The sequence below is a fragment of the Vigna umbellata genome, chromosome 7, assembly GCF_029865625.1.
Source record: "Vigna umbellata cultivar VRB3 chromosome 7, Vumbellata_1.0, whole genome shotgun sequence".
NCBI lineage: Eukaryota > Viridiplantae > Streptophyta > Magnoliopsida > Fabales > Fabaceae > Vigna > Vigna umbellata.
Genome location: NC_142171.1, coordinates 7,671,716 through 7,692,326, shown reverse-complemented (window position 1 = coordinate 7,692,326; position 20,611 = coordinate 7,671,716).

Here is a 20,611-nt window from a genome sequence, read left to right as displayed (position 1 = left end):
ATCAAGTAATAATAATTGGTAAGACCAAGTATCGTTTTCCAAGAGACTCACGGCACTAAACAATCATGTAATTACTTAACTAATTTAGACTTTAAAAAACAATTTAGGGTTTTGAATGCAAAAACAAGAAAGTAAATATGAATGCACTTTTGATCGATTGAAGAAAAACATAAAGATGAATGTATGATATTGAAAATATGAGATGAATATGTTGTTGGGGTTTAAATTTCACCTAGTTTAATCTCATGCATATATGAATTCATCTTCTTCATTAATGTTAATATCACTTTCTAAATTACTTAAAATCTGATGTCTCAACGAAGAAAGCTTATCCTTAATTACTAGATCACAATGTCTTGTATCCCTAATAATTAATTCTGCATTACGATTAGAGCTTAAGATAACCAAAACTCCTATCCCCATCCCTAAGCAATACTGTTTTTGGGAGAAATTCTCCAGATCTAAGTTTTCCCTTATGTGTCCATATCACAAAAATCAATAATCATGTCATGAATGAGTTAAACATAACAAGCATAGAGCAAAGAAGAATAACCCTAACAATTAATGAAAGAAGCAAATATCAATTAAAACCAATTCAGATACATGAGAGTTCACAAGGTTACATCATCTCCTAAGAACAAATTGAATTTAGTTCCCCCTTGTCATGGAGAAACTAGATGAACAATGGAATGAGAATGAAAGATAAACCATAAAAGCCGAAGAGGAGAGCTTCTGCATCCCTTTCTGCCTCCAGAGAGTTGGAAAAATTTGAATTTGTGTCAATTCTGTCAAAAGATACTCCCTCTAGGACGTCCAAGTCCTTATATACAGTTGAATTGGATCATGGGCCAATGTTGACACCGCTTAGCGCCCCAAGAAGGGCGCCCAGGCATGAAACATTACTTGAAGACTGGCGCTCAACGTCCTTGAAAGGGCGCTGAGCCATGAATGCGAGACTCCTGCGCTGAGGGCCCTAAAGGAGGGCGCCCAAGCATCTTGCGACCTTCTGCAGCCTTCTCTTCTGGTGCTCTTTCTGTCCTTTCTGATTTCCAACTTCTTGACATTTAACTCCTCTTCCAATTCACCCTAGTTTCCTACAAAATCAAGGGAATTTAGGGATTAAATCTTTAAGTATAACCTCAACTCTCTTATTCACCAAAATAAGCTAAAAACAAGAGAACGAGCAAGTTTCTAGGTCAAAAAGGGTTCATTTATTATCAAATTTTAATCCCAAATAACGGTGAAATCAACCGTTATCAAGTACCGAATGATAGTGGGGAGGAAGGAGGGAAGTATAGACCGAACGATAGTGGGAAGGAATGAGGGAAGTATAGACCGAACGGTAGCCTGAAGGGAGGAGGAAAGTAGAGACCGAGTGGTATAAATAAACTAATATTGAATGGTAGCTTAAAGGGAGGATGGGATCAAAGGTCGAACGGTACATATACGCTAGTACCAAATGGTAATTAGCATAAGTAGATTGGATTATCAGAAAGGTTAGGATGCGAGAAGGCAACACTATAAATAGTCTTCCTGTAACTTTATTCATTAGGTTATTTCTTTTGAGTAAAGATTGGGCATTCTTGCTAGTGGAGGAAGGGAGGCTTCTTTGGGATACTTACTTGTAATTCTGTTTTTCATACTTTACAGAATTAATAAAATAGATATACATACAGTTATCTTCTGTCAATCGAGTGTTGAGGTTAGAAGAGAGTATATATTAGGTTATTGTCATAAAGTAACCTAACAGATTGGTCCGACCTGTCGGATCTTCATCAGAGGAGCAATCTAAACGCTTGTGGAGAAGAAGAACGAAAGGAAGAGTGGTTGCGATTGAGTCGATCATAGAAGAGTTGAAGGCAGAGATGAGAGCAGTAACTAACGAACTTCAAGCGTTTGGTCGCACTCTTGGACGACGAACCAGGAACCAGGATAGGAGTTGAGCAAGGAGTCGGGACTCTGTGAATGCACAACGGAACGACAATCGCCGGAAAGCTCAAAGGATGAATCAGAAAAAGATAAAGGAGAAGTTCAACACAGTTGGATGAAGCACATTGAACTACCGACGTTCGAAGGTGCGGATCCCATGGGCTGGATCGCAAAGGCGGTGAAATTGTTTGACCTCCAGAGCGTGACAAAGAAGGAGAGGATGAACCTGGTTTATATATGCATGGAGAGAGGCGCTAGTTACTGGTTCTGTTTTTGGCAAAAGAAGACTAGGCATCCTACTTATAAGATGTTCACGGACGCGTTGACGCGGAGGTTTGGGGGACTGAATCGAGGTACTGTATTTGAGAAATTGGCTATTGTGAGACAAAAGGGGAGTGTTGACGATTACATCCAGGAGTTCGAAATCCTGGTGGCGCAGGCATCAGGAATGAACGAGGAGCAATTACTAGGCTATTTGAGTTCCAGAACAGGCACTAGTGGAGGAGGGAACTATCAAGGAAAGGGAGTACGAACTTTGCCCTATCCAAAATATATTAAAAGACGTGAAGAAGGGCATTGTTGTCATTGTGGCGATCCTTATATTCCTGGCCATAGGTGTGCGGAGCAGAGTATGCGGGTGATGATATTGGCTGAGGAAGACGAAGAAGAAGAGGTAGAGGAGACTCTCGAAATGGAACAAAAAACCATGGAGTTGTCGGGGTTGTCTGCAAGAGGATTGACGCAGTCTAATACATTGAAACTGTAAGGCTGGGTACAGGGGAAAAGAGTGCTGGTGTTGATTGACAGCGGGGCGAGCCATAGTTTTATTTCCACGAGATTTGTGGAGGAGTTGGGGCTAAAGATTATTGACACACCTCCTTACAAATTGTGCTTAGGTGATGATATAAGAAATTGGCCAAAGGGTATTGTATTGGGGTTCCAGTGAAGTTAGAGGGTCTGGAAGTCAGAGATAAATTATATCTCTTTGAGTTGGGAGGTGTGGATGTGATATTGGGAGTCACCTAGTTGGCTTCATTGGGAGAAATTAAAGTGGACTGGAGGAAGGTCATTGTGAAGGTTGAGCAGGAAGGGAAAGAGGTGGAGATTAAGGGGGACCCCACTTTGACACGAAGAGTGGTGACTCCAAAAGCACTCTTAAAAGAAAAAGAAATTGAAACCATGACGTTAGTTTGGGGATTGAGCGAAGCTGAATTGATGGAAGGAGAGACTACAGAGAGGGGCATAACTGATAGTGAAGAGGCAAGGTTGAGGCGAATTCTAAACGATTTTGAGGGGATATTTAAAGATCCCCAAGGATATCCACCTGAGACACACGTAGATCACAGAATCCCACTGAAGGAAGGTAGTGACTTGTAAACGTGAGGCCATACCGCTACCCCCATGGGATGAAAACTGAAATAGAGCGACAGGTGGAAGAGATGCTGAATCTGGGCATTATTAGACCAAGTAATAGCCCCTATTCTAGCGTTGTAATATTGGCGAAGAAAAAGGATGGTAGTTGAAGATTTTGTGTAGATTATAGGGCACTAAAGAGGGTAACCGTGGCTGACAAATACCCTATCCCAGTCATTGAGGAGCTGCTAGATGAACTACAAGGGGCATCTTATTTCTCAAAAGTGGATTTGAAGGCTGGATATCATCAAATTAGGATGAAGAGTGAAGATATTCCAAAGACTGCCTTTAGGACGCATAAGGGGCATTATGAGTTTTTTTGTTATGCCTTTTGGGCTAACAAATGCCCTAGCCACTTTCCAAGACATGATGAACTCAATTTTAAGACCTTTTCTGAGGAAATTTGTATTGGTATTCTTTGATGATATACTTATTTACAGCAAAACATGGGAGGAACATTCACAACATTTAGTGCATGTCTTAGAAGTGTTACTTGAGCATACACTCTTTGCCAATAAGAAAAAATATGAATCTGGCAAAAGGCAAGTAAAATATTTGGGACATAAAATATCTGCAGTAAGGGTTAAGATGGATAAAGAAAAAATTATAGTTGTGATGGAATGGCCTAAGCCCAAACATATTAAGGAGCTGCGAGGATTCCTTGGGCTGATTGGGTATTATAGAAGGTTTATTGAGGATTATGGGAAGATAGCTAGACCCCTTACTGATTTGCTGAAAAAAGGGATGTTTAAGTGGTCTACAGCAGGAGCAGAAACTATGCATAAGCTTAAAGACGTTGTGACTACAACCCCGTGATTGGCTCTACATGATTTCAATCAAACTTTCTACGTAGAATGTGATGCTTCAGGTACGAGAGTGCGGGTAGTTCTGACAAAGAGCCAAAGGCCAATAGCTTTCTTTAGTAAGCCTTTATCTGAGTCTTCTTTAACCAAATCCATCTGTGAGAAGGAATTGATAGCACTTGTGCTCGCTATATAGCGTTGGAGACCATATTTATTGGGCCAGAAATTTGTTGTTTATACGGACCAAAAGAGCTTAAGATATCTATTGGAACAACACATTACTACCCAAAGCCAACAAAATTGGCTAGCTAAGTTACTTGGGTATGAATTTGAAATAACATAATGAACTGAAGCATCCAATAGGGTGGCTGATGGGCTTTCAAGGAAGGGGGGAGAATGGGAAGAAGGTGACAAGGTATTACAGTTGATATGTAGACACTACTGATCTGACTTTCAGGAGATAATGGAGGAAGTTGAGAAGGATGAGAGTTTGAAAAAAATCTTAGAGGAGATAAGACCAATAACTTTCTTTAGTAACTCTTTATTTGAGTCTTCTTTCACCAAATCCACTTATGAGAAGGAATTGATAACACTTGTGCTTGCTATACAACATTGGAGACCATATTTGTTGGGCAGAAATTTGTTCTTTATACGGACAAAAAGAGCTTAAGATGTCTATTGGAACAACACATTACTACCCAAAGCCAAAAAAATTGGCTAGCTAAGTTACTTGAGTATGAATTTGAAATAATATACCAAACTAAAGCATCCAATAGGGTGGCTGATGGGCTTTCAAGGAAGGGGGGAGAATGGGAAGAAGGTGACAAGGTATCACAGATGATATGTAGACACTATTGATCTGACTTTCAAGAGATAATGGAGGAAGTTGAGAAGGATGAGAGTTTGAAAAAAATCTTGGAGGAGATAAGGGTAGATCCTAACTCCCACCCCGCATATTGGAACATGGGAGATTACACTATAAGGGGAGGCTAGTTCACTCATAGGAGGACACTTAGGGGTCTATAGAAGATTCGCACAATCTTTACACTGGCAGGAATGAAGAAGGCAGTCACGGATTATGTGGCAACATGCCTTTTATGTCAACAACATAAATACTTGGCATCATCTCCCCAAGGTCTTTTACAGCCATTACTTATTCCGAAAGCAATATGGGAGGAAATTAGTATGGATTTCGTAGTGAAGTTACCCAAGTCTCATGGAATTGATACTATATTGGTGGTGGTTGATAGGCTCAGCAAATATGAACACTTCATTCCCGTTCAGCACCCTTATACTGCAAGGACCATAGTGGAATTTTTTGTGAAGGAGGTGATCAGACTCCATGGAATACCAATGACCATAGTGAGCGACAGAGATTCTACATTCCTAAGCATGTTCTAGACAAAAATCTTCCGTTTACAAGGAACAAAACTGAAGATGAGCACTACTTATCACCCAGAGACCGATGGCCAAACGGAAGTCTTGAACCGAGTGATGGGAATCTACTTGCGTTGCTTCAGCTCCGAACAACCAAAGAGTTGGAGCCTCGTTCTATCATGGCCGAATACTGGTACAATACCAGTTATCAATGAGCAACTAAATGCACACCCTTTGAAACAGTCTACGGTCGACCATCACTCACGCTGACTCGATTCATTCCAAGGGAGACAGTGGTGGAAGCGGTTTCTCAAGACTTGCAGACTCGAGATGAAGCTTTGAAGCAATTAAAACATCATATAGCCAGAGCCCAAGATCAGATGACACACTATGCTAATAAGAAGAGGGTGGAGGCCAAGATTAAGGAAGGTGATTGGGTTTTCCTTAAAATCAGACCTCATAGACAAACATCTATGCTTGACCGACTACATCCTAAGCTAACCACACGTTACTATGGGCCATTCTTAGTGGAGAAAAAAGGTGGGACAGGTAGCTTTCCAATTGCAGTTACCGGCGCGAATCCACCCAGTTTTCCACGTTTCCAAGCTAAAATTAGCCCTTAGGGCACATATAGTTGAAAGTACCTTACCAGTTGACTTGTAGGATGACCAAACGGTATATGCTCCAAATAAGGTGTTACAAAGGCGCACCAAAATGCAGCACAGGGAGGAGATACCCCAAGTCTTAATACAATGGCAGCAACGTGGAGTGGAAGACACCACTTGGGAAGAGGATTATTACATCAAACAACAATTCCCTGACTTCAACCTTGAGGACAAGGTGATGGAATCCTACTTGACGTAGTCCTCTTTTTGTAATTTACATTTTATAGTTTAGCTCTTAAGGAGCATGGGTTACTATAAATACCCAGCTCCTCTATTGTATTGGGACTTTTGAGCTGAATGAGAATTATATTTCTGAAATCAGAATAATTCTCTCTTGAAAGTCATAGGCTAGAGAGTCCAAAGACTCCCTCTAGCCACCTTCCAAGCACACTCTCATTCTTCCATTTTCTCCAAAATTCCACGGTGCTTTCTCACTCCTCCACGCTGCATCCTTCACTGCCACCTCTCATCCAATCCGCGTCAGTGGCGTCATCACACGCGTCCTCTTGTCCCTCGCGCGCCTCAGATACGCACACCACAGTCTCTTTCTCGTTCCTTCACTCACGCATCCACATTTCTCTCATTTTCCATTTTGAAGAAACCTCATCTGCTAGGGTTTCTACCTCTCAAACGCATCATCATCACAGATCCACGTCTCTTCCTCCGTAAGTTTCATTCCTCTTCATGAATATACATCTCCTTCCATATTTGCACCTCATCTTCACCATTTCTTTTGATTTCCACCGATTAATACCTTGTTTCACATTCGATCCAAACTTTTCACCGATTGTTTTCCTCCAATCTTATGTTTGAACCGATTAATCGGTTCATTTTGAGTTTTCCCTCTTTTCTAGAGTTCGTTCATGATTTTAGGGTTTTTTATTCGAGTTTAACCTTCTGTTTTTGTCTTCTTCGAGTTTTTGTCCATTTCCGCTGCGTCTTCACTCGTCGGAGAAGCTTCGAGGAGTCCGAATCGAGCTCGCACAGCTTCGGTTGTCAGCTTCTCGGGCGTTCGTCCATCAAGTGGTATTCAGAGCTCAGGTTCGAGCACGCTTCAGAGGTAAGTATCTCGGTTCGTCTCTGTTTCGAGTTGTCTTCTGTTCTTGCGTTGTTTCGCGTCTCGGTTTGATTTTTGTTCTTTGCGTTTTGTTTCGATTCGGTCTTGTTTGATTCATATTTTTGTTCATTTTGATTATGATTCGCGTTTCTGTTTTATGTCATCCTCTGTTCGTTTTGTCTCGTTTGGATTCTCTGTTGTGTTTCGTTAATTTCTGAGTTGTTCATTATTTTCCTTTAATGTCTTGATTTGTTTTTCTGATTTGAATTGTTGCAAATCTTGTTTCGGTCTCCAAGTTGCGTTTCTTGTGCCTTGAGTCAATGTTTTTTTTTATCATTTTATTCGGTGAATCCAATTTGTTGAGTCTTTTAATTTGAAAATCCATTTCTGTTTTGTCTATGTCATGTTGCTTTGTTTAATTGTCAAATAAATCTGAGTTTAATTGATTCAGTTGAGTTTTTGCTTTGAGTAAGATCTGTCCATCATCATAAGCAGTGACATTCAATTGAATGAGCTTGATGACAGACTTCAATAGCAGTTTTAGTGTCATTTCATTTATCTGAAGCTGTCTTGAGTTTTTTTTGATGCTGACTATTACATGTAATTGTATTGCATTTCTGAAATTCTGTGAGCTGAAAGTTGAATCTGCTTGTGGATAGCAAATGCACACCAATTAAGCTATGAAATGTTGCATTGAGCTTGGGTGCAAGATGCTTACAGCAGCATCAGTCTTTCATTTGGCCAGCTACACCGAACTGGTTTTTCTTTGAAGTCTGTGTTAATGTTTTGAGTGTGTGTTTGTTCTACTTAGTATTAGATCATTACTAAGTTCTAACATCAGTACATCCTAGAGTCATTGTGTCTGAGTGCTTTAATTTCTTTTCTGCAGAATTAAATTTGATTTGACTTGTGTTACTGCACCTTTGTGTCAAAGTTGTTCTGGCTTAAAATTTGTAAGTGGTTGATGATTAAGTCCACAAAAATCTGCATCACATCAGCAGTACTTGTAATCTTGTACAAAACAACCACTAAATCTGTGATTTGAATTTGAACCTAGCAGTAACACTTGTAATTGGAGTTGATTCTACTGATTTCATTGTAAAACAGTGCATAAGGCTGAAATTAACAATGTTAAATGCTGCACTACAATTCTGAAATAAAGTGAATCAGTTTGAACATTTGTTTACAAAAATTCTGCAATTTGTTCTTGATCTTTTATTGCTTTTGAAATCTACTCTAGAACTGATCTTAGGATCCTGTTTGAGTGCTTACTGTGATCAAAAGCTTTGTTTCTTGCTTGTCATTGTTGAATGTCTTAGTTTTGTCTACATTACATGTGAACTCTGATCTGCTGTTCTTAATTTGAAGCTTTTGTTGCTTTCATAATCTGATCTTGAGTCAGTTTCTCTGCCGTGTTGTCTTTATTTATGGCTGTTCTGTTCTGGTTTCTGATTTTGACCTTAGTCTAGCCATTCTTGATTGAGAAGCTTGTTACACTCTGGTTTCTGGAATTTGAAAGAAGGTTTGTGTGCTTGGTAGTATCTTAGGTGGTGGTGGTCTGGAATACTCTCCAGCTGTGTACTGCCAAGGGAGAATTTCCTTCCAAACCTTTCCATTTTGAGTGCTTTAAGCTTTAAGAGAGACTGATTTTTGTGAGTTTTGTGTGGCTACATCTAAAGCCAAAAATCCTTGTTGAGAGTGTGTTATTACTTCAGTTCTGAATCTGAATTGTGCTTACCAATTAGATTTGTGCAGTTTTTGTTTTGATTGCCATATATAGGTGGTGTTTGAATTACAAAAAGCTGCAACAGTACAAAAGTTGAACAAGGAGTCTCATGACAAGTGAACTGAATGGACTTTGGAAGTGCAGACCAGAATCTTTACTGATAGAGTTGTAGAAGTTCAACAGAGTATAGCTTGAGCAACCAGTAGCAGCCATCTGAACTAAAGGGAGTTTCTTTCACCTTAAATTGCATTTGTTTTGGTTGAACTACTCTTGCTATCATGTTGAATCTGGTATGACAGTTTTTGTACACTAGAATTAGCCAATCTGAATTCTGAACTGCATTGCATTGGATTGGTCAGGTTTTGATTAGTCTGGTGGTTGTCTAATCAGTTGGACTAAGATTTGAACTAAATCAGTGCAGGGATAAAGTGCAGACTAGGAGTGTTGTGTGCAGAGTTGATAAACATTTGGAGTCAAGAATTTTAAGCAGCAGCAGAATATCAGTAGAGCTTACAGCAAGATAGACCAACCATTTAATTAGGGGAGTTGTTTAATTTTGTTGCCTCTGGATTGCTTAATTGTTTATGTCTTAGCTGGAAATTGATAGCATTGATGGTTGCTCTGCTGAATTGAGTGTGAATATTTGATTGCAGTTTGTCATTTGAGAGCAAAAACAATTTTATTAGCTGCCAGGATCAACTGTACCGAGAGAAAGGGAAGTTTACTACCCTATATCTTTGTCTGCCATTTGTTTTAATTAAGTGAATCCTCACATCAGTTTGTGCATATGTGTTTGTAGAACTTGATCAATAGAAATCAAGAAGATTTGATAGCAGCAGTACTAAGTTGAGCACGTGGATTTTCATTTGAACAAGGTGTTTGGGTCAGATCGTGGCAGCAGCAACATCTCTAATTGGACAGGACTGAGATTGACACGAAGCAAAGTGGATCACGTGAATGTGGGCACCAAGAGCACCGTAGCATAGGATTTCAATTTTTGTTTGTATTTGTACTGGGTTTGTGTTTGCCCACTGTTAGCTTTAGTTTTTATTTTGTAAAAGGGCCTTTTATAAAGTCTAAGTTCTTTGGAAGAGTCTTTGGTGCTCTTTCAAACCCTTGGCAACTTTATTTGCTTTTATTTTTAGCATAGCTAGACAGGTGAATGTGTCTTGTTAGCCAAAGCTACAAGCTTCACCATAGGAGTAGAATTTAAATATTGATTTGCTTTTATGTTTCACGTTTAGGGTGATTAGGCTAAAAGGGATTAAACTCTAAGCCTTTTCACACATTAGAGTCCGAGAGTCTAGTCTTTTATTAGTACTTAATTGTATGTGTTTGTTTGTGAGTTGTGTCCTTTGATTTTAAAAGTGATTTTAGTTTAAAGGGGTAACTAGTAGTAACCTAAGACATTTCTGGCAAGGCAAGACTTGGTACTTAAGCAGTCTTCATGACTCACCTCTCTTACCTGGGACTTGTCTAAGTGTGAATCTTGTATACCTTTACACTAGAAACAACTTTTAAAAACAAAGATGTCTTCTTATGGTTCATATAAGTCTTCTAGGTTAGATAAAGTTGATGAAATGTTTAAACAAGCTAGGAATCTTCCATCATTTGGTAAAGACATAGGAGCATTAACATACCTAGCTTGGGAGAAAGAAATTGATAAAATAAATCCTTGGTTTTATGAAGAGAGTGAATATTATGTCCTTAGCATATATCTCTCTAAGTTAGAAGAAAATGCAAGAGAGTGGTGGGATGAAAGACAATATCATGTTAGGAAAGGTAGAAAGTCTTCCATACGTAATTGGCATGATTTAAAAGCTTGCATGAGAAGAAAGTTTGTGCCTTCAAGCATTAAAAGAAACCTAGAACTAATTAGGGATTGCATTGAAGATGGAAAATCATTTCTTGAGAGTTTAAAGGATCATGGGTTTCTTCGTAGAGAATTAGAATTTGGGGCAAGACTTAAAGAGATCAAGGATAAGAAAAGAGAAAGAGAGATTGAGAGAAAAGAAAAGGAAGAGAAGAAAGAGAGAGAAGAAATAGAGAAAAGAGAAGAAAGAAGAAGAGAGGAATTAAGAAGAGAAGAAGAAAAAAGAGAAGAAGAAAAGAGAGAAAGGCAAGAAAGAGAGAAGGAAAAGGAGAAATTGTTCCTCATGACAAATCCTATTCTTTCAAGGGAACCTAAAAGGGAAGGTTTCCAAATCTTTACTTCTTTTCCAATAATTGATTATTTTTCAATTTTTGACTTCTCTTTCAAACCAATTGTCATGAAAACATTTTCAAAATATGACAATTCAAATCTTGAGTTATTCTTATCTTTAAGAAAACAATTAACTCAAGATAAAATTGAATTTGGACTTCTAAAATTCTCAAAGATTACTAATCAAAGTATTAGAAGTTCTTATTCTCTTGATTTTAAAGAAAAATTCTTTCTTGGATTGATATTAACCAAAGATATATTTGATGTGTATTGCAGATTCGTGTTTGATCCAGGAGGAAGAAAATTAGATCTAAAAGAATAAAGCCACTCCAAGATGGCCATGCTCCCAAAGATTGAGTGGAGCTTCTTCATAAGGCGATTGCCAGATTTGAGGACAAATCTTTTCTTAAGAGGGAGGGCATGATGGAATCCTACTTGACGTAGTCCTCTTTTTGTAATTTACTTTTTATAGTTTAGCTCTTAAGGAGCATGGGTTACTATAAATACCCAGCTCCTCTATTGTATTGGGACTTTTGAGCTGAATGAGAATTATATTTCTGAAATCAGAATAATTCTCTCTTGAAAGTCATAGGCTAGAGAGTCCAAAGACTCCCTCTAGCCACCTTCCAAGCACACTCTCATTCTTCCATTTTCTCCAAAATTCCACGGTGCTTTCTCACTCCTCCACGCTGCATCCTTCACTGCCACCTCTCATCCAATCCGCGTCAGTGGCGTCATCACACGCGTCCTCTTGTCCCTCGCGCGCCTCAGATACGCACACCACAGTCTCTTTCTCGTTCCTTCACTCACGCATCCACATTTCTCTCATTTTCCATTTTGAAGAAACCTCATCTGCTAGGGTTTCTACCTCTCAAACGCATCATCATCACAGATCCACGTCTCTTCCTCCGTAAGTTTCATTCCTCTTCATGAATATACATCTCCTTCCATATTTGCACCTCATCTTCACCATTTCTTTTGATTTCCACCGATTAATACCTTGTTTCACATTCGATCCAAACTTTTCACCGATTGTTTTCCTCCAATCTTATGTTTGAACCGATTAATCGGTTCATTTTGAGTTTTCCCTCTTTTCTAGAGTTCGTTCATGATTTTAGGGTTTTTTATTCGAGTTTAACCTTCTGTTTTTGTCTTCTTCGAGTTTTTGTCCATTTCCGCTGCGTCTTCACTCGTCGGAGAAGCTTCGAGGAGTCCGAATCGAGCTCGCACAGCTTCGGTTGTCAGCTTCTCGGGCGTTCGTCCATCACAAGGTTGATGTTGAAGGGGTGGGTAATGTTAGGAAGATAAAAGTATATGAACAGAGGAATAAAAGAGGAGGAGTACCGAACGATAGTAGGAAGGAAGGAGGGAAGTATAGACCGAATGATAGTGGGAAGGAAAGAGGGAAGTATAGACCGAACGGTAGCCAGAAGGGAGGAGGAAAGTATAAACCGAGTGGTATAAATAAACTAATACCGAACGGTAGCTTAAAGGGAGGATGGGATCAAAGGCTGAACGGTACATATATGCTAGTACAGAATGGTAATTAGTAGAAGTAGATTGGGTTATCAAAAAGGTTAGGGCGTGGGAAGGCAACACTATAAATAGTCTTCTTGTAACTCTATTCATTAGGTTATTTCTTTTGAGTAAAGATTGGGCATTCTTGCCAGTGGAGGAAGGGAGGCTTCCTTGGATTCTTACTTGTAATTCTGTTTTCCATACTTAACAGAATTAATAAAATACATATACATACATTTATCTTTTGTAAATCGAGTGTTGAGGTGAGAAGAGAGTATAGATTAGGTTATTATCATAAAGTAACCTAACAAATTCACTGCTCAAGGAAGAGAACATGTTTTGAGAAGCAATTCTTCTACGAATATCAAAACCATTCGTAAGCAGCAGCTACCTAAGACGTGAGGATGAAGAAGGCTTGCTCCTGCGTCCTTTGTTCAGCCACTCTACATCTGCCACAATTCCTAACAATATTGATCAGTTGCTACTTTAATATGAAGATGTGTTTGCAGTCCCTACTACCCTACCATCTAGAAGGCCAAATCATAATCACATTATTCCTTTGTTGCAAGGAACTAACCTTGTGAATAAGCGACCTTACCATTATTCTAAGCAACAAAAAGACATAATAGATGAATTGGTACAAGATTACTTAAAGAATGAGATTATCCAGAACAATAGTAGCCCTTATAGAAGTCTTGTTGTGCTGGTTGGAAAATATGATGGAAGTTGGAGACTTTGCATTGATTATTGGGACCTGATAACAGTTGAAAAACCGTTATTTTTATGCTTAAAATTGATACCAAAAGCAACCTTTAAGACTTAGAAACTAGCTTGAACTCATATTTTTTCTTTAGTCTTGTGAATAAGAGAGTTAAAAGTGAATTTAATGGTTTTGTGCAAGATTCCCTTGATTTTGTAGGCTAATTGAATGATTTGAAAGAAGAATTGAAGTACCGAATGATTGGAATGCTGAAAAGTCAACCAGAAACCAGAAAAGTCAACCAGTCAATCAGAAAAGTCAACCAGACAACCAGAATTCTGAAAAGTCAACCAGAATACAGAAAAAGTTCTGCTGAGCGGCACTTTTCGGGTGCCAAAATCACCGCTGAGGGGCAAAACCAGCATCTGGGGGCAAAATGGATCATGCGCTATTACCGCTCAGCGGTAAAATACCGCTGAGCGTCATTCTAAGTGGGCTTGGACAGATTTTCTTTTTTTTTTATGGGCTTGGACTTGTTTTATGTTATTTTTATGCCCTATTTAAGGACTTGCACGTCCTAGGGTTTGGATCTTTGGCTGGGAGGAAGCAGAAACACACTTTTCACCCCTTGGGGGTAGATTGGGGATGGTGACAACTCTCCATTTCTCTTTCTAGGGTTTTTCTATCTCTTTCATTCTTCCATTATTGTTCATCTAGTTTCACCATGAATATGGTGAACTAAACCTTGTATTGTTGTTGGAGAATCAATGTAGTCTTGTGAAACTCTCATATATGGAATTTGTTTTAACATCTTATTTTAAGACTTATGCTTTCTTTCATCATTAGTTAGGGTTTTTCCTCTTTGCTTAAAGCTTCCTTTGTTTAACTCATTCATTGTCATGATTATTGATTTTGTCGATATGGGAACGTACGGGGAAATCTAGATCCGGGGAATTTCTCCCAATAGCATATTGGTTGCCTTTAAGCTTCTGCACTTCAAAATTAATTACTAGGAATGCTAGGAATTGTATGAACTCGTAATTAAAGATATGCCTTCTTGTAAGGTGATTTAGAGAGTGGCATTAACATTGATGAAAAGAATGATGAATTCCTAAAATATATGAGAGTGGATAAGATGAAATTGATTACCCCAACAACATACTCATCCATCTAATTCGTTCAAGTGTTTGTGTTCCTCTTTTCCATTGATCAAATTCATTCATACATGTTTAATTATTGTCTTTTGCATTTAAAACCTACAATCAATTGTTCACAAGTCTTAAATAATAAACAAATCATATAGCTAACTAGGTCGTGAGTCCTTTGGGAAAATGATACTTGGTCTTACGTAGTTTTATTACTTGATACGATTCGATCACAGTTGCCGATTGTTAAACAAGTTTGTGGCGCCATTTTTCGGTGTTCATAAATTTGTCATCAGGACCATAACAGGAATAGAGTAAAGAACAAGTTCCTTATACCCTTGGTTGATGATCTCTTGGATGAGCCACATAACTCTATTGTATTCTCCAAAATTGACTTGCGGTCAGGTTATAATCAAGTTGGCATGGTAAAGTCAGACATACATAAAACAACCTTCAAAACGCATGTAGGGCATTATGAGTATTTGGTCATGTCTTTTGGCTTAACCAATTCTCCTGCCACATTTTAGGGTTTAATGAATTTTGTGTTTCGAGAGTACTTGAGGAAGTTCTTGTTGGTCTTTTTTATTACATTCTGATTTAAAACAAAAGCATGGAGGATCATTTGCATCATTTACACACAATCTTGTCTACCATGTGCGCAAAAGCTTTGGTAGCCAAAAAGTCTAAGGTCTACTTTAGGGTTACTTGCGTAGAGTACTTGTGGCAGTTTAGCACGAGCGAAGGAGTCTCTATTAACCTTGCTAAGGTAGACGTAGTGAGGAATTTGCCACTTCCTTAGTCCCTCAAGAAGTTGGGAGTTTTTGGAGTTGGCAGGCTATTATATAAGGTTTGTGTGAAGATATATATAACCATTGAATGACATGTTGAAGAAACACAAATTTTCTTGATCGAATGAAGCTAAATTGGCCTTTCAGTGTCTTACAGATCAGTTAAGCCAAGTGGCTGTATTGGAATTACCTAATTTTACAAAGCCTTTTGTGGTAGAGGTGGATGCCTCAAGAGTGGGGTAGGAGCTACTGTTCTTATGCAAGACCCATCATCTTATAGCTTTTATTATTATTAGAAGCTTGAATGTTCAACAACAATCCTTGTCAACTTATGAGAAAGAGTTACTAGCTATGGTGTGCGCACTACAAAAATGCAGACATTATTTATTACCTATGCAGTTTATGGTCAAAATTAATCATCAAAGTCTGAAGTATATTCTGGATCAAAGACTTTCCACAACCTTCCATCAAAAATGGTTGGTAAAACTCATGGAATTTGACTTCATTGTGGAGTATAAGCAAGGAATTTAGAACCAAGTTGTTGATGAACTTTCAAGGGTTGAATGTACTATTATTATCACACACCAACCAGATTCTAATTTACTATAGAGAATCAAAGCATCTTGGCAGAGTGATGATGCTTTAAAACGGCTGATTGATGACTTAATGAAAAATCCTTCTTCACATAAGGATTTCTCTTGGGCTAGCAGATAATTAAGGAGGAAAGGAAAGTTGGTCATTGGTAGAAATTTTAAGTTGAGAAGGAAAATACTCAATTGGTTGCACTTTTCTTCATGTGGTGGTCATTCAGGAAGAGATGTCACTTGTCAAAGAATCAAAATAGTGGTGTACCAGAAAGGACCCTCTAAGGATGTCAAAAGGTTTGTCCATCAATGCCCCACTTGCCAGCAATGTAAGTATGATAATGTTGCCTCTCTAGGGTTGCTACAAGTATGATAATGTAAGCATGCTATTGGCATTTTCATACATCTTGGCCAAGGAAAAAGATTTCATAACAAAGGTGGGCAGAAACATTCTTACCATCATTTGAATTTTCGTTTGCAGACCACTAAGAATACAACTCAATTGATGGGTTTTAGACAAGTCAAGTCTTGAAACAATAGCATCAAATTATGTATGGTAATCGACAACATTACCTTTCTGTCGAAGTCACATCAGTTCTGTCATTGGATTCTGTCAAACTTCTACAAATCTTTCAATCAAGATTTGCGTATAGCCATTCTAAGAAGGCAAGTTGTCGAGACCCACGTATTTCACATACGCATTGTGCCATTGGAGAGTTTTGCCTTCAAAATGGACCATGCCCAATCGGACTTTGTACTCCTCAAAGGTTTAATCAATTGAAAAGAATGTGTACCAGATGACCCCCGAACGGTCCCAGACAAAACACATGGGATGTTCGGCAAGACTCGAGCACTCGACCGAACGGTCATGACAAGTAGGTCTGTAGAAGTGATTAAGGTAAAACATCGATTAGAGGGTTGGCCGAGTAACTAAACCCTATGGTGACCACAAGAAACATGAGCAGCAAGGACCCGATCAAGATGATAACGATATTACAGCAGCAGATGGAGGAGTTGCAGAAGCGGCATGAGGCAGAGATGATGGTCGTGCGGGCCGAGTGCTCAGCCCGCATAGCACAGGAGAGAAGATTCAGAGCGGGAGATAAAACCGAAGAAAAGCGCGGCAAGGCCGCCCAGGAAGGTGTTTTGGAGCACAACAACATGCCTGATCCTACCTAGAAACCACCCGGGTCGGAGATCGAGGGAAGCAAGGTTAAGGCCGATAAGGAGGAGAGCGCAGCCCCAAAGAAACAACTGGTGGTGAAGGTTGAAGATACCTCTGACCACCTACCACTCGTCCAAGCTATCATGGACGTCCACATATCCGAACACTTCGTCCCACCGCAGCTCAGCATTTACGATGGGACGACCCTAACGATCATGTAAAGGCGTTTACTACCCGGATGGCGTTTCGGACAGGGGAGCGGGTAATCTAGTGTTAGGCGTTTTCTTTGTCCCTTGAAGGAGAAGCCCTGGAATGGTTCAACTCTCTGCCCCCCAATTCTATATAAACTTTTGAGGGTCTCAAGGCCATGTTCGGACGACAGTTTGCCAGTTGTCGTTCCCAGGATTTAACCATCTTTGAATTGTCCACCCTCAGGCAAGGCAAGGACAAAACATTGAAAGCGTTCATGGACCGCTACCAAAAGATGGTTCGGCGGGTAAAGGGACTCAACTCTAAATTGGCTCTTCAGTATGTCTTACATGCGCTCAAACCAAGACCGTTCAAGGAAAGCGTATGCCGGCGGGCGTCGAAGACTTTGGAGGAGCTGATTGATCGGGCAGCAGACGAAATAAGGGTGGAGGAAATGAAGCAATCATACTGAAAGGAGGCCCATGAAGCAAAGGAGAAATCGGAGGGCACGAGCCATGGAGGACAGTCGGGAAAGATCAGAGGGTTCAGACCGAAGGAGCCCCCCAAGGGTCCATTTGTCCAAATGTACACCCCATTAAACGCCCCCCGAGCGAAGATATTGCAAGAAGCTTTAAGCACTGAACTCATACAGTTGCCCGAAAGGAGTCCGACACCGCCCGACACCGACGGAAACAAGCATTTCCTATGGCATCAGAACTTAGGTCACCACGCAAGAGTCTGTGACTCTCAAGGACCGGATCGAGGAGCTGATCTGGGCTAGGCAATTGAAGAAGTATGTCAAGACCGAGCATAATGAACGCCACGTAGCCCTCGCAGGAGTCCGTCAAGACAGGATGGTAGGGAACGATCACGGAACTACGGAAGTAACCGTTCCCAGTAAGAGAGGCGTCGGAGCAGAAGCCAAAGCAGGAGCAATGACTGATCGTTGCGCGGTCACATCAACACCATCTCAAGAGGGTTTGCCGGGGGAAGATCGTCCTCATTGGCACGGAAGCGCCACATTAGGGCCCTTCGTTCGGTCTATGCAGTGCAGAGAACCAAAAGATCCATGCTGACAATCACATTCACGGATGACGATTTCCATGCTCCAGACTTGTAACAGGATGACTGTTGAGAGGGTCGCACCTCTCACAAAAGTTGTGCATAAAAGAATGCAGTATAGTACTAGGAAGTGACTCCTAGGTCGTCTCTCAAGGACCAAATTGTGGTTCGAGTCTTAGGTCAAACACGTAGTGGGGGGGTTTGAAGGTGTTTTTGTGATTAGAAATGAACTAAATTAAAACACGAATATAAACACAGATGTAAACACAGAATTAAAACATTTGGTCACTTAAGCTAACATTACAACTAAATTAGAGAAAACTTGCATGACTCTCTTGAATTAAAATTGCTAAATTGGAAATGCATCTTCCATTAATCAACGGCAATGCGTAGAAGCATAATGCAGCGAGAAGAATTAAATTACCAAATCCTTGAACAACTTGAACAAAATAAATAAAGAGAAAATGCATCTTGCGGCTGGTATATAAAAGTGTGAAACAATTGAAGGTATTGTGCAAAATTCATCAGCAGCAGGAATCAATTTTAATGCACGGTGGACAAAGCTCATAGCAAATAGAAAATGAGAGGTTTAGCTAAAGAAAATTAAAATCATCACGGCACAAGTACTAAGAAAAGTGGTGAGTTCACAATTGGAATATAAAATTGGTATTTAACAATTGCATGATTCACATCACCCGCCCAGTGGCCCATTCAATACTTTTGTTATTTGAACAATTGGAATGTAAAATTCATTCTCAAGGCATGATTATAATAAAAGATACCCCTTTATGTGGCTACTCCCTCCTGAGGTGCCAAATGTGCTGCAACATTTTTTTGGACCGTGGGTATCTCTTTCTCCCAAGCCGTTCCATTTCTCTGAATAAAAATAAAGACACCATCCAGGAGCTTCATCAAACCGAGACCTCCATTCTCCAATCACTGAGTGCACACCTACTAAACTAAATCCAAATGCAAAGGAAAACCCATCACCGTGCTGCTCTTCCAGCCCTTTGGACGTGACATCTCCCTGCCACCAACTCTCACCTAATCATTTCTTCATTTCTTCATTTCTCATTCTATGAATAAAAAAAACAATCTCTCTTATTCCACCCGTGACACCTACGTGCTGCTACTTCCCTTCTCTTCCAGTTCATCATCAAACGTGCTACTCTCCACCAAAAAGCATTTCTCCTCTTCCAAAATCAAATTAGCGTCACATCTTCACGTGGGCATCAAACGGTTTGTTCTTCCAGCTGCCATTCTCCCAAGCCGAGAACCACCTAACGTGCTACATTCAAAAGCCGAGACACCACTTCCTTTCCATTACAGCTGCAACACTTCCCTTCATTCTCTCGGTGCTTCACCTTTCTCCAGTGAAATTAACAAAAAAATACTCCAAGGCCGTGACACCTGTGTGCTTACTTCTCCTTCAATCCATCACCGTGCTCCAAAATGAAGAAAATGAATGCTCATTCACGAAAGGAGCACTCAAGGACGTCACCATGTGCACTCTGTCCGTGCTGCATCCCATCTCAATCCATCATGTGTGCCTCATTTTTAAAGAAAGAAGAAAAATCCCTTGATGTAACTGTGCTCTTCATTTCTCCAATGAAATTGAAAGTGATGAAAGACGTGCCTTGTGTGTGGCGGAATAAAATAAAGAAAACATTCAATGCCAAACAATGTTGGCCGTGACAGCGTTGGAATCAAGAGGATAAAAGAATACTCAATGCTGCTGAATCAATTTTCATTCAATGAGAAAACAACGTAAAAACTCTCCAAACTCCCAAAAGCGTTCCAAACCAAAACCCCAAAAAAGAAACCGAGACCGAGAGTGTGTAAAAAGTGCCCCTGCAAGTGGCGGCTGGCTCCTTTTCAAGGGCCGTGAGTTTCTCCTTTTTTTTTAGGGTAGGGTCCACACAATAAAACCCTAGGGTCCAAGTCACTAACTTCTAATTTTTGGGTCTAATCTAGTTTACCAAAAATTGACCCAAAATGTAAGAGTTGATACAGAAATTCTAAACTACTGAATTACAATTTAATTAATTCTAAAATGTCTGTTTGGAGAGTCTTGAATTTATTTGGCATTCTTCCTGATGTCCCAAAATGTATTTCCAAAATTTTCCTGCACTTCAAAAAAAATGCACTTAATCAGCTCAAAAAAACCCAAATTAGCACAATTACAAATTTCCGACCAAATTAAGCAGAATTCAGAAAACGGGGAAATAACAAACAATTAAACACAATTCCCTAGTTTATTTAAGTGCAATAAACTAAATATAATTCA